Source organism: Puma concolor, chromosome D3, assembly GCF_028749965.1.
Source record: "Puma concolor isolate L17-30 chromosome D3, mPumCon1.1.hap2, whole genome shotgun sequence".
Lineage (NCBI taxonomy): Eukaryota > Metazoa > Chordata > Mammalia > Carnivora > Felidae > Puma > Puma concolor.
In genome coordinates, this window is record NC_141678.1 from 72,070,074 (window position 1) to 72,095,919 (window position 25,846).

The 25,846-nt window shown below is 38.1% G+C and overlaps 1 protein-coding gene and 1 pseudogene across 4 annotated transcripts in view; one reads left to right on the forward strand and one right to left on the reverse strand.

The window, feature by feature from the left end:
• The window catches only part of DCC (DCC netrin 1 receptor), a 1,162,490-nt gene that overhangs the window by 132,740 nt on the left and 1,003,904 nt on the right, over positions 1-25,846 (forward strand). The window lies entirely within an intron of this gene.
• Positions 9,251-25,846, reverse strand: part of LOC147575627 (small ribosomal subunit protein eS19 pseudogene) — a 30,409-nt pseudogene continuing 13,813 nt past the window's right edge.

The window sequence follows — 25,846 nt, forward strand, 5'->3', positions numbered from 1 at the left end:
TTGAAACAGGAAAAAAAATGGGTTGATGATACAGGAAGGTGTGAGCCAAGTGTTTTTGTCTGTGGGGATGGGGGCAGACGTGGGGCAAGGTTTGATTTTCTGAAAGGAGAACGGAGTTCTTATCAGCATCTCTTCTCTACCAACCACCCAAGAAACAGTTTTGCTATTTCTGCCATCAAGAGAGATTATTTGGCCTTTGTGAGCTTTGTGGTTGTGGGGATTGTAGAAGAGGGAAGAGGGGGGAAAAACAGGGGTGATCAGGATTAAGGAAAAGTTTGCAAAGCAAAAGATAGATATTAACTTAAGGTAATAATTTTGAATTTCCAAAAACAACGTATTTTTGTCTAGCCTGATAGATGATTTGGAACTATTACAACAACTTGGATCTTGATATCAGGGTTTCTATCCCCATCTTCTCCATTTCCACCCTACTTTGTCTTCTATTGCCTTCCATACCTTACCAAAAATAATTTGGATCGGTTTCACCAAGAAGATTAGTTCTTTCCAGATAACAACTGCTTGCGCTATTTGGGAAAGGACTTTGATACCATTTTGAAGCGCTTAAATCCTAAGACAACTGAAGCAAAGCTCTAGAGGTAGATACAAGCCAGCAATCTCATTAAAGTCAGCTTCCTTACCTATTGCATGAGCTCAATGAAAATCACAATCTCTCCTCCATGAGTTTCAAGGCTAAAAATAAGGTACTTGTAGCTTCAGCACCTAAGGGCTTAAATCGTATTTTATATTCCATAGATGTAGCCACATTGTCTCTTTTCCCTTTGTTCTTTTTCATTTCTGACAGAATCCATTTGAAGTTTTATTTCAAATCATCTGGCTTGTTGGCATAATGAACCTCAGATTTAGATTTGTGATTGTTTAGGGATGTGTATGTGTTTGTATGTTCGTGTGAGTGTTTAATTAAACTGATGTGAAATGCTGTCTGAGCCGAAGGCAATGGTTTTTCCTTTACTCATTTAATGTTATGGTGAGTTTTTCATTTGTATAATTTGTCATGTAATACCACTGCCTTTTAAGCACACTGGCTTAGTCAAAAGCATTCATTTAGAAGGGAATAAAAGCTTAATTACTCCCTTTCACCTTTACGCGGTTGTTACAAATTATGTAGTGTCTTGAGGAGACTGCATTGAATGAGCAAGATTTCCATCCCAGTCCCGGGTCTGCTTCTAATTAACTGTGTGACTTTGGATAAGTCACCTCCTGTAATAGTATAGGCTAACTCATATGAAGAGGAGTAAAAAAAATCTCACAATAGAATTTTATTTTTCACTCAAGTAAAAGGATTCGGGTGGTAAGATGGGCCACAAGGTACTTACAGTATAAACATGAGAATCATGTTAAGTATCACCTATGAGTGCCTTGGGGAAAACAATAGGAAATAAGGTAGAAGTGTGCTGTTGTGAAGATTTGCTTCTCTTTTTTAGTTGTATGTGATGGAAACCCAATCTTAACTAGTGTAAGAAAAATGGTAGACTTATGAGCCATCAATATCCCAGGCAGTCTGAGCAACATGAAGCCATGCAAAGAATCGGCAACACCTTGGCCTCAGGAACTAGGAGTAGGCATTTGTGTGACTGTAGGATTTTCATTCTCTGGCTCTCTCAGCAGGTTAAATTTATCTTCTCTCTGTATAGAGATATGGTGGCTGAAACCTCCTGTTTCGTTATCTTAAATTTTCATCTTCTGGAAAGGAAGGGACTTGATTGTGGGGCGAGAGGGGGGTCTCTATTTCCAGAATCATGAGAGGGTTGGATTGTGATATGATTGGGTGTGGTACACCAAAACCATCATTTGTAGTCAGGGAACAGTCACCCTGCAGGAATATGAAGAATGGGTAGAGGGTTAGCATCTTTTATCCCATCTAAATTACTGTCTTCCAGACTAGATGTCAAAGGGTAGATGGTATCCCATAATTGTGTCCCACAATTATGAACATTATGTTTATTCCTCTCTTATATCAAACTAGCCTTTTCATTTATCCTAGATTCTCAGATCCATGTTTTCTGCTAGGTTAATCTGATAAATGAATCCCTGCTGAAGGGTTTATGACTAATCATGATTTAAAGAGGTAATCCTCTCATGCATGCCTTTTCACAGAAATAGCCAATGTTTTTAACCGTAAGAGAAATATTCAGCATTCACAGGACACTTTTTATGTGCAGGAAAAGTCATTGTGCTAGAAAATGTAGGTTATACAACGTCAGTTGAGATATGGCCCAGCTGGTGTGGGAGTGAAGCTTGTTGGCTCTGGTGTCAGATTATTAAAAAGTTCAAGCTTTGCCATCTGCCAGGCATGATCCGTGGGCGGGCAAGTTACTTGACTTTTGTTCCTCATTTTTCCCCTTTTAAAATGGTAGGAATAATAGTAACTACTTGATAGACTTGTTTGTGAGATTTAAATGATACATACCAACTATCCTATGATCCAGCGATTGCACTATTAGGTATTTACTCAAAGGATACAAAAATACAGATTTTCAGGGGTACTTGCCCCCAGTGTTTACAGCAGCATTATCAACAATAGCCAAATATGGAGAGAGCCCAAATGTCCATCGACTGATGAATGGATAAAGGAGATTCGGTATGTGTATATATACATATAATGGAATAGTACACACAATGGAATATTACTCAGCCATCAAAAAGAATGAAATCTTGCCTTTTGCAATGATGTGGATGGAGCTAAAATGTATTATGCTAAGTGAAATAAGTCAATCAGAGAAAGACAAATACCATATGATTTCACTCATATGTGGAATTTAAGAAACAAAACAGATGAACATATGAGAAGGGTGTGGAAAAAAAAAAGAAGAGAGGGAAACAAACCACAGGACACTGTTAACAATAGAATACAAACTGAGGGTTGATGGAGGGAGGTGGTTGGGAGATGGGTTACATGGGTAATGGACATTAAGGAGGGTGCTTATTGTGATGAGCTCTGAGTGTTATATGGAAGTGATGAATCACTGAATTTGACTCCTGAAATCAATATTGCACTGTATGTTAAGTAACTAAAATTTAAATTAAAAAAATAATAGATTTAGGTTTATCAAGGTGTAACTTACATGCAATAAAACTCACCAGTTCAAGGTTTCTTAAATAAATAAATAAACATACCAATATGTACAGTGCTTAGCACAGCAACTGGCTCATTGTCAAGATCCAATAATCCATAACTTTTAAATGCTAGCACATATATAGAATGTCTTAAGAGTATGGATTTAGTCTTTCAAGTTGTGTTTCTAGGGTAAAATTTTCTGTAACTTGATTGTATTAGAAAAATCACTTACTGCCAAAACACATTTCATCATCTTGGATAATCTAAGCACTATGGAATTGTTTTATTCTTAGTCCCTTGGTCTTAACTTGAAATGCTCATCTGTAACCTATAGTTTATTTAGGCATAGTTCTGGTGATGTTTCTGGGCAATGAAAGCTACTAGGATATCTGTAAAATCATTCCTGTGCACCAGTCCCCCTGTCTCCTCCCTGCCCCTCCTCTTTCTCATTCTGAGTGAGTTTTATTTCAAGTGGCCTCTCTTCTTCACACTGTAATTCCAAAATTATGGTTGTTAGCTAATCCATTCAAGTGTAATTTGAGGACAAATGCAGACAACATTTCCTGTTAAATTTGATCTTTTCTGCATCAACATGGCTAGAATACAAAGAAAATCAATGAATAAAATGAGGACCTCCCATGCTAAAATAAATCTCTGAAGATCTCTCTCTCTCTCTCTCTCTCTCTCTCTCTCTCTCTCTCTCTCTCTCTGTCATTCTGAGCTCTACTTGAACCACCCTAATGGAAATTATTTTGAAGAGTATTTTTGTTCTCAGATCTGTCCTATTTCTTATTTTTTCTTTCTTCCAAGATTTTATTTAAATTCAAGTTATTTGGGGCACCTGGGTGGCTTGGTCAATTGAGCATCTGATTCTTCATTTGGGCTCAGGTCATGATCTCATGGTTTGTGGGAACAAGACCTGCATCACCACTCTGCCTTGGCAGGGCAGAGCCTGGTTAGGATTCTCTTTTTCCCTCTCTCCACCCACCCCCCCACCACCAAATAAATAAACTTTTAAAAATAAGTAAATAAATTCAAATTAGTTGACATATAGTGTAGTATTGGTTTCAGGAGTAGAATTTAGTGGTTCCAATTTATTGATTGGTAGCAAACTATATACTTATCATAGACCCTGCCAGTCATAAAACATGCTGATATAAATGGAGGATGAACTCTCTGCTAATTATTCTATATAGTTGTCTTCACAGTACATTCAAATTTATTATTAACCCTGAAACTTAACAGTCACAAAATTTGCTCCGAGTCACATAGTGGACCCAAGTTACCCTAAATCTAAAAGACTTGTTCTTTCTGTTCTATTATCTTCATATGTAACACTACATCAGCCTAACATCCTAGAACAAACAAAAAGCCAAAAACTCTGTTCTCTTATCTTCATATGTAACACTACATCAACCTAATATTCTAGAATAAACAAACCAAAAGCCAAAACCAACCACTAATTTATTGCATAGAAATAAATATGTGGAGGGGTGCCTGGGTGGCTCAGTCCATTGAGCGTCCGACTTCGGCTAAGGTCATGATCTCATGGTTTGTGAGTTTGAGCCCTGGGTCGGGCTCTGTGCTGACAGTTCAGAGCCTGGAGCCTGCTTTGGATTCTGTGTCTCCTCCTCTGTCTGCCCTCCCATGCTCATGCTCTGTTTCTCTCTGTCTCTCAATAATAAATAAACATCAAAAAAAAAGAAAGAAAATAGCATGTGGATACTTAAATTATTGATCTATTATAATAATTCATTTTAGCTTAAAATGAGGATTCTTCTCATGTTTCTTGAAGTTATCTAAGTGAGACAAGGGATACGGCCGTGAATTGACCAGCATGTGTCCCTTGGTCATGCATTTCCTTCAATGAACATCTTATGAGGTCCTACAACTTATAATAACTAGCAAACATGATCCTCAAGAATGCAGTGTTGCAGATCCTGGATTTTGGAGCTATCAACTCAAGTTGATAGTCCCAGTTGACCTCTCCATGCCACTTTCTACAAAATAATGATGATATTAAAAGTAGTAATGCCATAAGCTTATTGTGCAAGGTGAATGAGTCAGCATATTTTTAGAACAGTTAGATTGCTCTAAAGTCTAAAATTTAGAGCCTTGTTTTGGTAAATATTCATGAAGTATAGCTCTTCCAGTTATTAGAAATATAAGAAATGTCTCTATGATTGGAGTGTCTTTCCTGAATTTACCCTTTGGCAGTCAGAAATCTAAAAAGTCCATAGTTTTTGAAGCTGTAATAATTTAATTTTATTTGGATTTCTGCATTCTCAACCATATTAACCAATTCATTATAGTATTCAGGATTTGGATATACCCTCTCCCCCACTGCCCCCAAAACATACATAACATACATATATATATATATATATATATATATATATATATATATATATATATAATTTATATATATATATATATAATTTATATATATATATATAATTTAAATTTTAATTTAAATTATATATATTTAATTTACATTTTTAGATCCTGAACTTCCTTTTCATTTACCTATTTTGAGTAGATAAAGTAGGAAAATCTTGTTAAAATTACTAAGAGAGCAATTTTCAAAAGTTTCTATCACAATCTATCATCTTAGATGTAAAATTAAAAATCTATTACCTTTAATTTTTTTTTTTTCAACGTTTATTTATTTTTTGGACAGAGAGAGACAGAGCATGAACGGGGGAAGGGCAGAGAGAGAGGGAGACACAGAATCAGAAACAGGCTCCAGGCTCCGAGCCATCAGCCCAGAGCCCAACGCGGGGCTCGAACTCACGGACCGCGAGATCGTGACCTGGCTGAAGTCGGACGCTTAACCGACTGTGCCACCCAGGCGCCCCAAAAATCTATTACCTTTAATGAGGATGTCTTTGAATACTTCACTTACTCATCTCATATAGAATGGAGATAATTTTCTTAAGTAAACTCAGGCACAACTAAAGAAAGCAAACAAATATTTTGCTTCATTTTCATGCAAATTAATTTCTTTAAATTCTTCAATTTTCTTAGGATTAAACAGGTGGTGGTTCAATCCATGGGAATCAAGTGTTGACCCAAGAATGTAAATGTTGTAGGGATGTGTGCCAGTCTGGTGCATGTGGCTGCAAGGCTGTCTTCCCAAGGACTTCCCAAGTTCCCTCTTCCTTGGGGGTCCATACCTTTATCCACATTCCTGCCTATCACAGGCAGTCCTGGAGATGGTACTTTCCAATTACACCATTTGATACCTGGAACAACCAAGAGCAGTCAGAGTTTTTATCTGATAGAGGGGAATGTTCATCCCCTCTATCACAGCCCATTCCCACCCCCAGATTACTTGATTCTTAGGCAGAGTCAGCATCAAAGAAAATGGCAGAGCAGCAGCGTTTATCTTCTGATCAAGTATTTCCACAGGTTATTTTTTAAACCGAAACTTTATGTTTACATAACTTTGAGAGTATACCAGTTCTACAAGATTTATTAAACAATATTCCTAGATCCCCTCTAATATCTTCTTTTGTAAGAAATGGTGAGGTTGGGGCGCCTGGGTGGCGCAGTCGGTTAAGCGTCCGACTTCAGCCAGGTCACGATCTCGCGGTCAGTGAGTTCGAGCCCCGCGTCAGGCTCTGGGCTGATGGCTCGAAGCCTGGAGCCTGTTTCGGATTCTGTGTCTCCCTCTCTCTCTGCCCCTCCCCCGTTCATGCTCTGTCTCTCTCTGTCCCAAAAATAAATAAAAAACGTTGAAAAAAAAATTTAAAAAAGAAATGGTGAGGTTAATGTAGGAAGCCTGAAAATGCCTCTTTAGTTTCCAAATCTGGCTCTGACACTATTATGTGACCATGTATCCCAAGGGTCCTTATCATTAAAATGAGTACCTTCCCCACAAGAATGTGCTGAAGAATACATGAGTAGAGTACGAAAATATTATGAGTAATACTAATGGTTAAGTAAAATTAAATTACTGTAAAATAACATGAGTAATGTCAAAATTATTTAATTTTAGTTTTATTAAATATTAAATATTTTGTTTAATCATTACAAAATGTATTGCTGTCCCCTGGAATTAACTGTTTTCAATTATTTAGATAATCCTTCTGATATTTACTACCGTATCATTATTTATTCGTTTTTCAGTTTGAGGGATTCATTTTTGTGGAATGAAAATTCCTGACTTCTTGTTCGTTCTCCACTATTGCTCCACCATACTCACCCATCCACCTGCATGCACATACAACCTTATGCACTTGCTTCTATCCTTCACCCTTCTAATACAGCTTTATCATACTGTTGATCAGATCAGTATTTATTCTTTACCCTCTTATGACCTTTGGTAAATCTTATTTACTTTTCCATTCTAAAATGTCATTTGCTGAATTGTCTATGTACTTGTCACTAACCCAACCCAAACTATCTGCCAATTATCTAAGTCTCCTTTTTTTTTTTTTTAATGTTTATTTTTGAGAGAGAGAGAGACCACAAGTCAGGGAGGGGCAGAGAGAGAGAGAGAGACACAAAATCTAAAGCAAGCTCCAGGCCATGAGCCAACAGCATAGAGCCCGATGTGGGGCTCAAACTCACAAACTGTGAGATCATGACCTGAGCCGAAGTTGGATGCTTAACCAACTGAGCCATCCAGGCGCCCCTAACTAAATCTCCTTTTAAAAATTTATCGACACCAGGAAGTCACTAATTAATGTCATCTTTTTGAAGAAGATTCTTCCAGAGCCATTTTGGACTGATTCCACAGTTGTCATCCGGAGATCTCCCTTCACTGCCATCTAATGATCCTCAATTCCTCTTCCTGTGTTTGAGCTACCATTTGCTGTATCCCTTTGTTTTTGTTTCCTGGGGCTGCTATAACAAATTACCACAAACTTGATGACTTAAAACAACAGATATTCGTTCTCTTACAGTTCTGGAGGCAAGAAGTCCCAAATCAAGGTATTGGTATGGTCACACTCCCCTGGAATCTCTGAGAATAATGTACCCTTGCTTCTTCCAGTTTTTAGTGGCTCCAGGCATGCTTTGCCTTCGGTATTATATAATTCCCATCTACCTTGTCCTTCACATGTCCTTCTCTCCTGTGTCTTACCAAATCTATCACTCTCTGCCTGTTTCTTATGGTGATTCATGTCACTGGATTTAGGGATCACCCCAAATACAGGATGACCGCATCTCAAGATCCTTAACTTAATTGTATTTGCAAAGACCTTTTTTCCAAGTAAGGCCACATGTTCAGGGTTTAGGTAGGCATATTTTGGAAGGAGGCCACACCATTCAACTCACCACATTTTTGTCTTCCTTTCTCATGTTAGTGCTTCAGTTTCGTACAATCCTTTCTCCAACAATAGCTTTTGAGAAAAAGTGTATGGAGGTAAGTTTTGTGAAACTTTGCATGTCTGAAATATCATTATTTTACATATAAATATTGTTAACAAATTATCTAGGAATAGATATGTGGGTGGAAATCAACACCTTGAAAACATTATATATATATATTTTTTTTAGGTTTTGTTTTTTGGTTTCTGTTTTTGTTTTTTTTTTTAGTTTTTTTATACACAAATTTATTTTTGAGAGTGAGAGAGAGCATGAGCAGGGGAGGGGCGGATAGAGAGAGAATCCCAAGCAGGCTCCACACTGTCAGCACAGAGCCTGATGCAGGGCTCAAACTCATGAATCAAGATCACAACTTGAGCAGAAATCAAGAGTTCAATGCTTAAGTGACTGAGCCACCCAGGTGCCTCAACATTACATTCTTATGTAGCTTCAAGTAGTCCAAAGCCATTTTAATGCCATATAATTTTTATGTGATTATTTTTTTTCACTAGAAGCATATAGATTCTTTTTAGTCTTTATAACATGTCGGTGTTTTTCTTCTATTCCACTAGCCATGTGGTGGGTCTTTTCATCTCAAAAATTAGGTCCTCTCAGTTCTGTGAGATTTTTTTTTTTTTTTAATTATTTTGTTGATCATTTCTTCTCTTGCTCTCGTTGCTTAACTTCCAGTATTGTTGTTCCAGGTTTTGTCGTGTTTTTTTGTTTGTTTTGTTTTTTTGTTTTTTTGTTTTTTTGGTTTTTTTTTTACTTCCACCTATTATCTATCCTTTGATCTTTGTGGATTACTTTTGAGGAAATCTGTTTATCCCAGCTCTTGCTTCTATTTTATATTTTCCATATTCAAGAACTCTTTGAATTGTTCTCTGAATTTTCCCTTTTTACAGCTTTATGTACTTGTTCAGTGGAGACAATTTCGTCTCTTAGCTCTCTGAGAATATTGACAATTTGTTTTACTTTGTTGTTATTTTCCAGAATTTTTCTCCCTGAATCAGATCTCTTTCCTCCAAGTTCTTTTACTTTGTTTTTATATTTCATGCTAACGACTTTCCTTAAATAGGGACCAAAAGAAGAGAAAGTGACCAAACTTACAGCCAGGTGCCTTCTTACAATGTGATTTCCCCTGCTTTTTCTGTTTAAAACTGCTTTCTCTTCCCTCCACTTTAAAGGTAATGATTATCAAGGCCCTCTTGCCTACTCTGTTTATTCTTGGTGTTTTGTGGATCTTTGTGCCAGTCTCATTTACGTTCAGAGCAGGGAGGCATCTCTGGTTGGTCATACCTACTCCTGACATTATTTTAGATTTTATTATGACCTGTTTTGCCTCAGGAGTGAGATGGAACCTGTAATGAACACCACCCCTACTCCAGGAACAGCCTCTACTACTCTTATTTTCCCATTCAGGATTCCTTGGTCAGCTTCTGCTTTTATACAATTTAGTGGAAAAATCAGTGGACTAAGAGTCAGGATACATATAAATTGGCCAAATTCTGTTATCAATAATCTTTGAAGTTGGGGAGCAAGTGATTTAGATCCTCTCGTCTCAGTTTTCTCATCTGTAAGATATAAGGAGTTGCGCTAAGCCAGAAGTTTCTGAGCTTGGCTAGGCACCAGTGATTCTGAGATGCCTAAGCAGATCTCTGCAAGAGCAGAGAGAAATAGGGTGACTCTTTACCCTTTCATCCTTCAGCCAGAGCAGGCCACTTTGGTCTGTTTTCCACCTAAGGTTCTAAGATTTTGTTGTTTGATTGCTTTTTGGGAGATTAGGTTTTCCAGCACCCCTGGTCCCCTGCTTCCTTCCAAATGTTTTTTTTAAGTAACTGGCTTTGGTGATGTCAGAGGTTCTTTTTGTCCCTGCAATTCTGTGATTTGATGGGATACTCCTATTATTCTGACCTTTGAGATTTGTAATGTGAAGGTTCCACATGGTGACTACTGATATGTTGCATTTATGCCACACGGTAACATTCTCCTTCATAACATGACATGTGGTTTCTTCTGTGGTTCTGGAGCTAGACTGTAGGTGCTAAGAAGTCTTGGCAATCGGCTTAAATTAATACAGAAATATGGTAAGAGACAGGAGGTCCTACACTGAAGGCTTCAAAAAGATTATAATAGCTCCAGCAGTGTAGAAATGGTTCTTAACTTTTTTAAAACCATAGAATATCTCAGCAGGCGAATGCTTATGGGTTAATAATCACTTTACAGCGCTGCTGGAAATCAGTTATCCATCATCGCAATATGGACTATGTTGCCAGAGAAAATTTGAGGAGGTTTGAATGCAGAATGTACCAAGAATGCAGCACTAAAAGAGTTATTTCTTCCATCCCATGAAATGTATTTTGGTCTAGCAGATAAATTGCATCATTAGACATTTTTATGCACTGTCTGGCTGTGTACTGGCACTGATAGCTTTTACCCACCCCCAAACCCCATTACAAAGTACTGTAAAACAAACAGCGACTCTTTGAGTATCAGAAGACTTGGGGGGATAGTAAATAAATGGTCAGGATCACTTTGTACTAAAATATTTTTAGCCAAATAGAGAAAAGGATGTTTTAGTAGACCTTACTAGTGAAGGAGAAGTAGATAATGGTAGAGAAATTATGAGAAGAATTGTACAAGTATTATGAGTGTTTTATTTGGTATATTTTATTATATTTCAATGAAAATTGCAGAATAAATTAAGGTATAACAAATAATTGGAACTCAAAGGGCAAAAAAAGAATCACTTAAATGTCATAAAGAGAAAGTAGTTAAACATGAAAAGCATTCTTTTTCTAAACCAAAAAGGATAATTCAACAGTGAATATGATCTATGGAATTAATAAAAAATAGGAGGGATAATTTTTATTTGAAAGCATATTTTGTATTACAAAGTAATATAATTTTATGATATATAATCACACAAAAAAGAAGTGTAAGAATATTAGTACTACTTTTCCATCTTTTCTCAGATGGCAATTATTTTCCAAGGTCATGGATAATAGTATATAGATTAGTGCTTCCTCAACTGCAGTGAGCATCAGAATCATCTAGAGGGCTTGTTAACACACTAATAGGAGATAGCTCAGCATTTCTGACTTAGTAGACCTGTGTGGGGTCCTGTTGCCAACAAGTTCCCGTAGATGCCAGTACAACTAGGCTACTGATAAGACATCTGAGTAACAAGGATAGAGTTCAAGGTTACATATTCCTCAAGATACTCATATGGACCTCATGTCTTCATTATATCCTCCTGGTGATTTTGGAAAATATAAAGCGGTTGATTTATACCAACTAATCAAATAAACTCCTATTACTTGCCATAACAGATATGTGATAGCAATGAAACAAACAAATATTTTTTTTTTTTAATTTTTTTTTCAACGTTTTTATTTATTTTTGGGACAGAGAGAGACAGAGCCTGAACGGGGGAGGGGCAGAGAGAGAGGGAGACACAGAATCGGAAACAGGCTCCAGGCTCTGAGCCATCAGCCCAGAGCCTGACGCGGGGCTCGAACTCACGGACCGCGAGATTGTGACCTGGCTGAAGTCGGACGCTTAACCGACTGCGCCACCCAGGCGCCCCAACAAACAAATATTTAAGCTATTTGTTTCCTTCTTAATCACCAAAGGTGGAAAATCTAGTTATGTGGCTACAACAAACAGGAAAAAGACTGTCAGGCCAAGGATATTTCTCCCTAGCTCATTTTCTTTCACCACCATGTTTTACTCATCAGAAAGATAGAGTATGCACCACAAATCTGTGAGTCTTATATCTGTTAATTATTGACTAGAGGAGAGCTTTATGGAAAATGGTGGGTTTCAGCTTTAATAAATAATGGGGTTGATTCTGCCCAATGACAGATGTGTGTAATTCTCATTAAAGTCAGTGGCAGTTACACAAGAGCATCAAAGCAAAAACAGTGTCTTTTACAGAATGTTCTGATTTGGTAAATTATTCACTATCTCTTAAACAGTAGAGACATATGCTATTGTTCTCTGTGGGGAACAGGAAAACCTCTTTTAGGCAGGATGTAGTTTCAGATTTTAGACTTGGAATGTACAACTAAGAAAAGGCATAAAATGTATTCACTCAGAAACCTTTAGATAGGAGCTAATAACTGTATTGAAAATGCTCCCAGATATTATGCTGTGGACTGGAAGGCTTAGTGGGTATCTGGATGGGTTGGATATGTGTTTATCTGTCGATTTTCCAGTTATGAAGTGAGTCTAGTAGTCTTTGCCAAACTGTGGCAATAATCAGTAGCATCACAACCAGTGACTAAGATATCTAAAGGGAACCCCATCACTGTAAAATGTAGATGCAGTTGGGAAGGTGAGTTGGTGTTAAATATTAAGCAGCAAGTTAGGAGACTTTTTAACTGAACTCTGGTACTTTTTTTTTTTTTTTCATCAAAGTACCCTGTATCCAGAGATGCTTCAGTTAACACATCTATAAAATGGAGAAAATATTGTCTGCCCATTGGGTCTCCTTGGGATGCTGTGATTAACAATAATGAAAAACATGTTGAAATAATTTTTATTTTTAAAAAAAAAATTTTTTAATGTTTTTATTATTTATTTTTGAGACAGAGAGAGACAGAGCATGAATGGGGGAGGGTTGGAGAGAGAGGGAGACACAGAATCTGAAGCAGGCTCCAGGCTCTGAGCTGTCAGCACAGAGCCTGATGTGGGGCTCGAACTCACGGACCGTGAGATCATGACCTGAGCCGAAGTCAGATGCTTAACCGACTGAGCCACCCAGGCGCCCCTGAAATAATTTTTAAAAAGCACTAAATTATTTAGAAGAATAAACCTTAAAGGAAGCATTGAAATGCCTTCTGTAGCAGCCCTTAGACAACTGAAAAAACTATTACTCTGATTACAAGGCTAGTCACAGTGTGAGTCGTCTTTAAGATACTCAGTATTTTAGGAGCGTCAGAAATTCTTTTCTTACGCCACTTAATCACTAAACAGGTTGAGGTGATGCTAACAAAAGATATGAGATACCAAATGCTGGAGGGGATGTGGAAAAAGAGAACCCTTGTGCACTGCTTGTAGAATTATAAACTTGTGCAGCCATCATGGAAAACAGTATAGAGGATCCTCAAAAAATTAAAAATAGAATTACCATATGATCCAGAAATCCCATTTCTGGGACTATGTCCAAAGGAAATGAAAACATTATTTCACAAAGATATTTGTCCCCTGCCATGTTTATAGCATTATTTACAATAGCCAAAATATGGAAGCAACCTAAGTGTCCATCGCCAAATGAATGGGGAAAGTACACACTCACACACACACACACACACACACACACACACACACACACACACCCATACAGTGGAATATCATTTGGACATAAAGATGAGGAAATCCTGCCATTAGTGACAACATGGATGGATCTTTTGGGCATTTTGCTAAGTGAAATAAATGAGAAGAAGACAAATACTGTATGATCTCACTTATATTGGAATTTAAACACACAAAAAAGAGATCAGATTTGTTGGTACCAGAGGTAGGGGCTTGGGGAAGGGAAATTGGATGAAGGTGGTCAAGGAGTACAAACTTCCAGTTACAAAATAAGCAAGTACTAGGGATGTGAATGTACAGCATGATGACTATACTTAACACTGCCGTATGATATATATGAAAGTTGTTAAGAGTGTAAATCCTAAAAGTTGTCATCACATGGAAAAAAAATCCTTTTTTCTTTCTCTTTTTATTGTATCTGTATGAAGTGATTGACGCTAACTAAACTTGCAGTAATTGTTTTGCAAAATATGTAAATCAAACCATCATCCTGTACACCTTAACCTTCTACAAGGATGTATGTCAGTTACATCTCAATAAAACTAGGGGGAAAAAAGAGATGCTGACAAAGATTTGGTTGCACAGGATTATGTCTTCATAATTGTCTTCATCCCAACTGGACATTTCTTTAATTCTTGATCAGCAATGCTTTTGATAGGATTGAGGACAAACAGAAAAACCTTAAAAAGAAAGAAGAGGCTGTTTTGTGCTTATTCCCTATGTGTCTACCACCATCCTCACTTTCCCTAGAATTATTCCTGATTTTTGAGTATCTTCTTTGGTTAACTGTATTTCCTCAGGTTCTCCAAGACTCTACAATCATCTGGAATTCGCAATAGAAATTTTAACCAGAAATTGTCAGTTAAATGTAATTTAATTAAAAAGATGTAAACCTCAAACTTTCATGAAGCAGCAGTACTTGAAAAGAAAGTGGAAACGAAATCGATGTGGGTTGTTTTCATTCCTCTAGTATTAATGTGCTTTTGTAAACCATGGGAATATTATCTGGTATGGGAGTACACACTGGGGAAGTAGGCAGGAGAATATTCAGTGTGTCCAGCGCCAGCACTGGTGTTGAACAACCTCTAGTAGAAAAGAGAGAGGAAAATACATAAATGAAACAAGATTTGACTGCTGCACCATGATTTCTCTAGAAATGTTCATGTGAAATGGCCTCGAACCGACACTGATTACTGCTTAATCTGTGGGACCCTCCAAACTCATTCTGAAATGCTGTATAAGTCTCACCCTGTAGACACTGAGACTTGGTTATTTAAATGCAAAGTTTCAAGTTATGGTTAAGCCACCTGCCACAAATTGCTCTTTCTAGGCAGGAGGCATCTATAAGCTGCTTTATTAAAGCAGGAATCTTGAGGTCAAAGAAGTTCCTTCTGCTCTCTGCATGCCCTAAATGTGGAAAGGATAACCATGTAAATTTTGTATTAAAGATTTGTTTCATTTGGTGACAGATTTAGGAAAGAGGACTTTTGGGACATAATTTGAAAAAGCCATTGCCTCCTCCTTCCTCCTCTTCCTCCTCTCCCTTCCCCCCACTGTGCTTGCTTCTTTTCCTTCTTTCTTCTTCCACTTCCTCCCCTTCACCTACCCCCCTCTTCCTCTTCTTCATCTTCGTCTTCACCATGTTTTTTTTAGAGCTATGGACCTTGTAATATCAGATATCATGATTAAATTTCCTGATAGACACACTGACTTCCCATTCTCTGCCAACCTTCTATTACAGGGTTTCTCAAACACTAATGTCCCCTTGAATCCTCTGGTTAAAATGCCACCTCTGATTCAGTAAGTCTGGGATAGGGAGAGACTCAGCATTCAAACAAGCTGTGGATGATGCTGGCCCTGCTGCTCAGACGGTAGGCTCTGCGACTTAAGGAAAAGTACAGAGTTTAGGTTCTTACCAGCTTTTGGTTAAATATGGGTAACTCAAAAAGATTTAAATTAAAAAATTTATATTCTAATCAATATAATTTTCCTACAATTATTCTAGTGTACTATGTAGCCTTTTTCTGCACAGTAAGGTTTTGATAGTAAATATAGAGACATTGCAGAAGGCACAATAAAACTAAACACATAAAGACTGAAAGAAAGAAGTCTTATTGGCGAGGCCTCAAAAATGTAAGAAGTAAATCTTTCTGTTGAATTAGAAGGATTGATTTCCAATAGTCTATGTCTTGAAGAAGAGAAGCAGTAATTCCTGGCCTTCATTCTACTCATGGCTTGCAGAAGAACTTGCCATTTTAGCTATTTTATTCACCATGGATCTTTTTTATTAATAGATCTCCATGCTACTCTAAATGTAAAGGAATACTGTTCCCCACAATCCCCTCTCCAAGTTGAAATCAATGCCACTTGTCACCCCCCCCCCTAGACAGAAGATAGAAGTTTCACCCCCCAGTGAAATCCCTTCCATCTGAATTTCCTGGGTAGACAAGTCTAAGACCCAACACTGATCACCACCTGATGTAACCTTGTCTAAGCCCATTCTCTGTGACATTATATGCTACTTCTACAGGCAATGTGAAGCATGTGCATGAATGCTTCTCTTTTTACAAGCATTTATTGTCAGCACCATAAACATTTGGTTACAATATTCTTCCTTTATAAGTTTTCTGTAAATACAATTAGAGTAGATATAAATCAAAATGATGGCAGTCCTTCTACGGTTTTTTGAAGTTCCCAGGAGTGCTGTTGGGCTCTTTAATTGCTTACTAATGTAAAAATATCATTGTTAGTAAAGCATAAATCATGGCAATTTTGCCCCACTAGAGGCTAAAAGCAGCACAAGAAGTGGTAATTAAGATTTACTAATAGATCTGGCAATTTCTGTAATAGAGGCTTTTAACAAGGTAGGGAAAAATGGCATGTCTCATGCTACAGTGAAGCAACAAAGAAAATATGAGGTTTTCTTCATGCAAAAGGGATCACCTGTTTGGAGCACCTGGGTGGCTCAGTAGGTTAAAGGTCCAACTCCTGATTTTGGCTCAGGTCATGAGCTCATGGTTTGTGAGTTTGAGCCCCACATTGGGCTCAGTACTGAGTGCAGAGTCTGCTTGAGATTCTCTCTCCATACCCCTCCCCCTGCCTCTCCCCTGCTCTTTCTCTCTCTCTCTCTTTCTCTCTCTCTCAATAAATAAACATTATAAAAAAAATAAGAGAGAGAAGAAAGAGAGAGCCCTGTTCAAAAAACAGTGACCAGACAGCAGTAACAGTGTTTATTTATTTTTTTTTCTGGTTCTCTTTTTGTTTTCTTACTCACATGACAACTTATGAATACAACTTGAGGTGGGGAATAGCTTTGTACATTGTATGAACTGAAAGGCTTTTTTCCTTTTCTTTAACAACCAGAAAACTGAAGCCAAGGTAAAATAACTGGTCTTCACTAACAGGGAGCAGAGCCTGGACTGGAAACCAGGCACCTGCTTGTCAGTGAAAGACTCCATACAGTTGCCTTGTTGTTCATCAGAGATTCTCAAAAGTTTTCAAACCATGAATGTTCTTGTGTTTTATTCACCCCCACTCTTTTCCTGTGATGTCTACCATATCTATTTTAAGACATATTGGAGTTGGGCATCATTTATGATATTTGGTTTATATAGTAGGAAACTATTTGAATTTGGATGCTAGGGATGGGAGGGCACCACACCCCCTTCTGAGAGACAGGGAAAAGATTACATCCCTGGACCAGTGCTGATGGCTTCTAAAATAAAAAGAGGGTTCTGTGTTGAGTGAGGAGTTGTGTCTTTCAGATCTGATGTTCAGGAGCTGTAAGCAACAACAAAAAATTTCCTCCTTGATGCAGTTTTAAATCCAATTAGTATTAATTAGAATTATATATACCCACAGGAGGGGGGCCATACTGCAGAGGCCAGCAACTACGGATCTACTTAATACCTCTCCAGCCTTACATGGGACCTTTCATCAAAGGCTCTCAGAATGTTTTCAAACTATGAATTTTCTTTTATTATTTTACTAATTTCTTTTCTTTATCCCACCTTACTTATTCATTTATTCATTAGGTGGAACACCCACTACATTTCGTATATAAATGCTCTATGCTAGGAAATAGGGATAGAAGATTATGACCTACATTTTATCTTCCCAGTGGAATTTATATAGTGGAGGAACAATACAGATGCCAGATATATAAACAATTCCATATATAATTGCAAGTTGTGGTCTGATTCATGAAAAGAAACCCAGGTGCTGAGAGAGAACAGGTTTAGATATTTGACAAGGGTGATCTGTTGCAGTACATGAGCTAGGGAAAGAGTGCTTCAGATAAAGAGACACACATGTACAAAGGGGATAAGTTGAGGGCAAAGTCATCCTGTTTGGGGAAGTGAAGGAAACTATTCAGTGATGTTGGAACACAGAAAGTGAGAGACACAAGCATTAAGGTGGAAGAGTGGGCAGGGAGCAGATCATGTAGACCAGAGCAAAGAGTTTGAATTTTTGTTTATCTAAAATGAAAAATTGTTAAAGGACTTTAAGCAGAGGAAGTGGAGTGATCATTTTAACTTCAATAGATTTCTCCCCTGCAGTAATGGTTACGTGACTCTACGTATGTGGCCAAAGGGCATAGCATAGTATACAATCATTGTGTCCTTGTAGTTTCCTGGTTTTGATAATTGCTGTAGTTGTGCAAGATGTAACCATTGGGGGGAATTGAATGAAGGGTGCACACACCACTACTTCTGTGTACTATTTTTGCAGCTTCCTGTACATTTGCAATTATTTCAGCATAAAAAGTTAAAGGAATGTTTCTTCAGATGCCTGCAGAGAATGGTTTCTAGTGGCATAGGCTCAAGCAGAGACGGTTGAGAAGGCTGTTTCAATAATGTTGGTAAGAGAGGTGGCCAGGACTGTAGCGGTGGCAATAGAGACAGAGAAATGAATGGGCAGGAGATATATAGCCATAGATATAATATTAATTTATTAATAATTATTGATATTAATGACTAATGATATTAATGATATTATTGATGATAATAACTAATGATAATAACTAATGATATTAATAACTAATGATATTAATAACTAATGTGTATATTTAGGTAGACTGGACAGAACTTACTGGAACATTACATGTGGGGAGTAGAGGAAAGGGAAACCTGAGAATACATGGGATTTTTACTTGAGCAGCTCTCTGGGTTTAAATTGTTGATGTGTCTTAATTTGGGCATGGCCTGGACAGAATTAATGGAGGCTGGGATCTTTAGGGTTTCTCTGAGACAGGTGACCGTATATATCAGAGGAGCTCAGAGGACTAGTCTGAGGGTGATGTAAATTTGACAGTAGACAGGTATGTCAGGAGAGAATAAAAGTATCCTAAAACAATGCCCTGGGGGAAATGAAGTAATTAGAAGTCCAGGTAAGAAGGAATAGTCAGTGACATAGGATGAAAAGCAGGAGAGAATAGTGGTATTTAAATCAAAGGAAGAAATTATTTCACAAATGAAGAAGTGCTGAAATGTAAGGATATTTCTGAAAGTTTGAGTAGGAAATTAATGTTTGTTAGATCTGGCAATACAGTATGTTGATTCTCTTAATCAAAAGAACTTGGAGAAGTAGAACTGGTGAACATTTGGGAGAAGATAGGAAGCAGACACCACTTGAGAGGGGAGCAGAAAAATGTAACCACAGCTATAGGGGTCACTGTAGAAACAAAATACTTGTTTTAAGAAAGAGCATTTTTAAATGTTGATAGAAATGTTTAATGGGATGCCTGGGTGGCTCAGTGGGTCAAGCGTCCAACTCCAGTTCAGGTCATGATCTCGCGGTCCGTGAGTGCAAGCCCTGCAATGGGCTCTAGGGTGACAGTTCAGAGTTTGGAGACTGCTTTGTCTCCTTCTGTCTCTGCCCCTCGCCCATTTGTGTTCTCTCTCTCTCTCTCTCTCTCTCTCTCTCTCTCAACCTCTCTCTCTCTCAAAAATAAATAGACATTAAAAAAAAATAAAAAAAAATAAATGGTTAATGAGTGAGTGGGAGCCTGATGATGCAGAAGAGAGGAAGAAAATCACTCTGGGTCCTTGAGGAGAAAAGATGGATCCAGACTGTGTAGAGAGAGCGGTGTTAGAAGCAGGGATAGTTTTCTCCACTGAAGCAGGAGGAGGGAAGAAAGATGTCTTTGCAGGTGGATTTTTATTTTGGTTTTAAGAAGATGGAGAAATTCACAGTGCATGATTTCTTTTTTTCTCACTGAAGTGTGAGAGAGCTAAGAGAGAAGGCAGATATAGGGAAAGTTTAATGGGGAGAGAAGGACAGGACATAATACTTTCTCATGATGACTGAAAAACTGAGGCTGCCACAGTAGAGTAGTGTTGCCAGTGTGTGTGATTTTCTCCAGAAATATTTATAAAGCCACTGAAGTGAGATTGACAGAAGGTACACAGTAGAATACATACACCCAGGATTTGGCTTTCGCCAGACCCGTGCTTCTGCAAAAGAAGAGGGCAGCAAGTCAGTGGTGCCATTTGCAGAGTCATCATTATGAAACAGTCACCACCATGACCATAAACATCCAGGGTTCAGTTAAGGCCACGAAGTGGAGGGCATGTTGAGAAAGAGGTTGAGGAGATAGATTAATTTGCTGATCACAGAGGAAGGATTTGAAAGGGAGAGAAAGAAGGGAGAAGTAGATAAATGTCTTAGATTAAATGGTAAACCAAGCCATAGGGGATGACTCAGGATGTATGGTTTCCGGAAATGAAGTTTATAAAAAAAGTGCTACAGATTTTTTAGACTATGGTTATATTTGGTGGTTCCAATTCTCTGATTTTCCTCTGAGTTTATGTAAATGTAGGGTAGCCCTACACCCCAGGGAGCAACAGCTACTCTGGAATTGTTATCACACCTTGGAAACCTCACCCATTTTCCTCGAAGGAAACATCAGGATCTTTGTTTATCTCACTTTTTGTTTTTCAATGCAGAGCGCTAATTGCACAAAACATAAAAATAATTTAAACCCTCAAGAAAATAGGCAGTTGCATTTTCTTTTCTAGAATGGGTTTATGTTCCTAGAATATCTTCAAAAAGAAACCTGAAAGTGCTGTTACAGTCATACCAGCTTATTTTGGTGATATTTGCATGGTACATCTTTTTTCATCCTTAAAATTTCCAGCTTTCTGTGTCCCAAATGTTTAACCAGACTGGTAGTGTTAATCTTTTAATTGGAATATTTCATCCATTGGAACTTAATTATTGACATCCTTGGCTTTATATTTATCATTTTTTTTCCTATTGATCTCAGTGATTTCAATATTCCCTTTTCTCTCCTTTTGTGACTTTGTAAAATCATTTTATAACTATTCCATTTTTTTTACTCTATTAACTTGTTAGTTACACATTTATTTACTATTTTGTTAGTGGATACCCTAGACACAACATGTGCCTTTGACTTACTATAATCAATTGTTGTGTTTTGATTTTTTTTTTTTTTTACAATTTGATTTTAAAATCAAACTATTACTATGAATAATGGTAACATCTTGGAATTCTCTAACTGTACATATCCCTTCCTGTCCTCTGATTTTTATTACGAGTTTTAATTCTAAATATGTTTTAAAGCCCATAAGGCATTAATTGCCATTGAAATACAGTTACCCACATATTTACCCTTTTTGTTTCCATCTGGCATTGCCTTGTTTCCTTCTGCTTAAAGAACTCCCTTTAGAAGTTTCATTTGTGTAGGTTTGCTAGTGATAAACTCTCTTAGTTTCTCTCTCTCTCTCTCTCTCTCTTTCTTTCTTTGGACTGAGACAATTTATTAACCCAGCATTTGTCCCAGTGCTTCTTATTGGCATCTGGCACCTGTCTGGCGATTCGGTCCAGATCTCTCTGTCCCCAAGGGGTCAGTTTACAGCCCCCATCTTTGTGCTTTTCAACCATTTTCAGCCACTCCAGGGCTGCAGCCCCTGTCTTGGAGGCATGACCTTGTTTCCCTAGAACTTGTTTCCCTAGATATTCCCTATGTCATCCCCCGTAGATCTTGGTCATGGAGCTCACCCCAGAGTTCCCTGTAGGTATAGGCACTGTGCTATGGAAGCAGCTTGTGTGTAGAAAGAGCTCTCATCAGGGAGCAAGCTTTTTATGCTTGACCAGCTTGACAGTGTCCACCCATACAGGGACTTTCAACTTCCCAGACTTTTTGAGGAAGACTGCCAGAGCTCTGATGAATTCCTGCTGGTTCACATCCTTTACAGTAACTCCAGGCGTCCTGCGGCCTCCAGGCTGCCAGCTGGGGAAAGGGCTCTCAGTTTTTGTTTTTCTGAAGATGTGTTTATTTCGTCTTTACTTTGGAAGGATATTTTTGTGGGGTGTAGAATTCTAGGTTACCAGTCATTTTCTTTGACTTTGATCATTTCTGTTGAGAAGTCAATTATAACTTATTGAGAAAAAAATGTTTTCTGTTTTTAATATGTTTTTCTTGGTTTTGGATTTCAGCAATTTGACTATGATACAGCTCATTTTGTGGGGGAGGGTGTGTGTGTGTGTGTGTGTGTGTGTGTGTGTGTTGGTGTGTGTGTCGGTGTTATCTTGCTCAAAGTTCAATGAGATTTTTCAGTCTGAGAGTTAATGTCCTTAATCATTTTGGAAAACCTTTAGTCATTATGCCTTCAATACATTACTTTTGCCTCATTTTTTCTCTCAATAGTTCCCCGTCTACTTGTAGGTTACAACATTTATACTGTATTCCACCATCTCTTACTCATTTTCCTGAATTTTTTGTTTAAAAAAATGCTGAGCTTTTCTGTTGACTTTCTCCATTCTCTTAACCCTGTTTTATGCAGTATCTAATTGGCTGATAAACCCATCCATTAGGCTCTTAATATTACTTTTTATGTTTTATAGTTCCAACATTTTCATTGGATTCTTTTGATGAATGCTGGTCCTCTGGTGAAATTAGCCATTCTTTGCATCTGTTTTCTCCAGCTTGTTCTATATTTTCTTGAACTTCTAATTAAAATGTCTGCTCACTGGGTCTATTTCTTTTTAATATTATATTGTCCTGTATCTTGCCTTGTTTAGTCATTCTTGATTGAATGCTAAATACCACATATACATATCCATATATGTATGTGTGTATGTGTGTGTATGTATATGCATGTGTGTAAACTATACACACGTGTACATATAATTAGTTTACTCAGCTTCTGTTAGCTTAACCCAGTAGGGGACTGAGTTGAGTCAGGCTGGGTTACAGGTTCTCTCATTCATTCTGTTCCTAGGATATAGTCCTCCAAGGCTTTCAACAAAGAGCCTAGTGTGACCACTCGGGCTCCTCCTTTAATGGGTTTTACCCTAATTTATCCTAATCCTCATCTCCTCAGTAGCCAGGGACTGTCAGGCAACTCCATTCTTCCCATAGTGGCTTTGTAAATTACTTGTTCATCCTCCCGTATAGCCTCAGTTGTGTGTCCCGGGGAGAATCCGACATTGTTTCCGTTTTCTTTTCCTCTTTTCAGAAGCATCCTGACTGTTCACATCCCCATTTGTGTTTCTGCAAGACCACAAAAACCTACCAGTTTCTCTATTCCTGCCTGTAGGCTTGTGCCTAGGCAACTTGCATTCTTAGGTTCTTTCTCTGCCCTGAGAATTGGCAAATGTCCCCAAGGAAAAAAGTTTCCATAGGATAACAGCTCACTTTTATTGAAGTGTTCCTGTCTCTGAAATCTTGACCCCTTTAGTTCTCATTGCTTTAGCAAAAATCTGATACCTTTACACAGATTGATGGATTGATTTTTTTTTTTACTTTTTCCAGCTTTTCTAGGTTGTCTTGGCAGGAGCTATGCTTTGCCACAAGCTACTCCATCTTAGCTCAACAAGCAGATTCCCAAAACAATGCCATTTTACAAAATAAATCATCCCCAAGGGGTTTTACCCTTCAATTGAGTGGGGCTGGGAAGTTTTAAAGGCTTTGAATGCTATTTCTTAGTAATCTAGAGTTTTGTGATGCATTGTCCTGGAATAACATTGCTGGCAGCTGGGAACAGTGATTCTGGCATTGGGGACAGCCAGCCTTTGCTGAGCAGCTTACTGTCTGTGCAACCTTGGCTGAAATACTGTCTCTCTACACTTCACTTTCACCATCTGTAAAATGGGGAGAGAGAAACCTCCCTATGTTTGTAAGGGTGGTTAAGGGGGAATATGTTTATTGATGGCTTCCTTTTGTTACATAAATGCCTTATGTATGTTATCCCACTTTTTTAAGTTATATTTTTATTTTTTTAATGTTTATTTATTTATTTTTTTTTTGAGAGAAAGGGAGACAGAGCACAAGCAGGGGAGGGGCAGAGAGAGAGAGAGAGATGAGAGAGAGAATCCCAAACAAGCTCTGCCCTGCCAGCACAGAGCCCCACGTGGGGCTTGATCCCATGAACCATGAGATCATGATCTGAGGCAAAATTAAGAGTCACATGCTCAACCAAGCGAGCCACCTAGGTGCCCCAATGTTATCCCACTTGAATATAGTATGTACCGTAGTGCATGTTAAGTATTCAATAATGGGTAGCAATATTATCACTTATCTTGGTTACAGCCCAGCCTCTATTTTAACTTAAAGTGAAATAATTCATCACCTCCTAGTCCTCTTCCTTATGCCTTACCCTTTTGACTACAGGATACGGATAATGTAAATACAGGCCGGAGATAATTGTTTAACTTATGTCGTTCATATAGTTTGTGCTGCACTTAGCAATCAAAAGTATGCAAATCGGGGGTGCCTGGTTAAGCGTCCGACTCTTGGTTTCAGCTCAGGTCATGATCTCATGGTTCATGGGTTCAAGCCCCTCATCCGACTCTGTGCTGCCTGTACAGAGCCTGCTTGGGATTTTCTCTCTCCCTCAAAATAAATAAACTTAAAAAAAAAGCATATAAGTCAACAAAAAACACAAAAAATAAAGCTTAATTGTTCACAATTTTGATACTTAGGACAGTGTAAATATGCAGGGTATTTGTCCAGATATTTTCCAAAATCACATAGCTAGTTTTGTATGGGGCCCGAATAGGCACTATATCACCAAAACATCAGAAAGTTGTTAGAGCTAAATCCCTAAAATGCCAGATTTTTCTTTTGATTCAAATGACATGTTGGGCTTCTGCCTGACGAATTTACACCCATGCACTTGCGCATGTGTGGCTCACAGGTTGGGGTGCCCACAGCTTGGGTCTTGGTGGCTCCTGGGGTGGTATTTGCACTTCATTTCTCTGGCCCTGTGTGTCTGATTCCATGACATCTGTTAAGGAGACAGTGGCGGGAAGACATGCATATGAAATCTCAGTGAATATAGGCTGCATTTTAATGAGCTGAGGCTGCTGTTACCTTATCATTTATTTTGTGGCCTTTGGGGAGTTGACAGGCAATACCCAATCTGTTTCTCATCAGTTCAAATCTCAATATTTACTTTTAGATGTTTTGCTCTAAAAGCTTAAAAAGAGAGAGAGAGAATTGTCCTTTTTTACATCTTCAAAAAAGAGATTTGGGTGTTAACATAGAAAGGAAACGAGCCATTTTACATATAATGAAAAAAATATATCAAGAAGAAAAACATAAAAAAATGAAAAAAATCGTTACACTAACATAAGCCGGAAATGATCAGTTTTGACATACTTTCCTTGTTACAGTGGCTTTCTTTTTTTTTTAATGTTTTATTTTATTTTTTTGAGAGAGAGAGAGCATGAGCAGCGGAAGGGCAGAGAGAGACGGGGGCAGAGGATCCAAAACATGATTTGCACTGACAGGCTGACAGCGGTGAGCCCAATGCAGGACTCAGATCTGTGAGATCATGGCCTGAGCCAAAGTCAGATACTCAACTAACTGAGCCACCCAGGTGGCCCCTACAGTGGCTTTCCATCAGCACATGTGTAAACCAGAGATTACCTTTCTGCTTTAGTCCTACCCATCCCTGTTAAGAACTGATTTTCAAAGTCTCAGGTGAATCCCAAGATAATTCTGTTAGTACTGAGCGCTGATTACCCAATCAACCAGATCACTAAAGAAGATGTTCCTCTAAATGAAGGTCAGGAATTTAGATAAAGTGGATTTTGAATCTTCCTAATCAAGTTGTCCACATGCAGTAGCAGTAACATCACCTGGAGTTCATAGGACTGTGCACACTCAAG